The following is a 950-nucleotide window of genomic DNA, read 5'->3' as shown; positions in this document are numbered from 1 at the left end:
AAACAGAATACAAAGACCTCTCTCACATCATTCAAGGATTAGTGTCTGTAAATAGCAAACTTGGGAAGCTCTATAAAGCATGTCACTGAGGAGTGATCATTTAAAAGTCTATCAGTACATTTTCATTTTGAAATGTTTTCCTGGCCATGATTGGAGATGCATAGCAAATGTTAAGGTGAGGATTTAGGGGTAGGAGAAAAAGCGCTGTGTATACTACCAACTAACACTCAAACAAATGAGTGATGACCAGAGGGTCTCAGCACACAGTCTAGTCCCTCTAAAATGATATCACATTGAGTCATGTTGGGGTTTTAGAGGCTAATTCCTAGGAATCAGGAGAAAGTTACAGAGACATGGAGCTCTTTGGGGATTGCCTCCCCTCTCCCCGAGAGAGGATATCTACAGCTCTCATTCGTCTTTCCTAGCAGAAAACCTAGCAGAAACATTGCCTGTGGGGATCTAGCTGGATAGGTTGAAGGTGCACACATGCTTTCGTATTACTTGCTGTTTATTTTCCTCCTACTTTGAGATTAAATTATAATTCATAAACAGCAATGTGCACAGATTCTTAGCTTGGTCAGATATTTAAGATCACACACCCACTGACATAACCATGATATAGAAGAGGCCCATTATCTAAACAAATCCTTGGACTGTCTTTGTACTCTACTGTTTCTGCCCAATGTCTGTGGTGACCTCTATTTTCTCTCCATATTGTTTTGCCTCTGCAAGAATGTCATGTCATTTAAACAGAGCCTTAGTGCAGGCTCTGTTTAAATAACTCCAGAAAGAATGAAGGGATGGAGCCAAAGCAAAAAGAATACCCAGCTGTAGATGTGACTGGTGATAGAAGCAAGGTCCGATGCTGTAAAGAGCAATATTGCATAGGAACCTGGAATGTCAGGTCCATGAATCAAGGCAAATTGGAAGTGGTCAAACAAGAGATGGCC

The sequence above is a fragment of the Bison bison genome, unplaced genomic scaffold (genome assembly GCF_000754665.1).
Source record: "Bison bison bison isolate TAMUID 2011002044 unplaced genomic scaffold, Bison_UMD1.0 scf7180017846553, whole genome shotgun sequence".
NCBI lineage: Eukaryota > Metazoa > Chordata > Mammalia > Artiodactyla > Bovidae > Bison > Bison bison.
Note: the sequence above shows the minus strand (reverse complement) of the source record.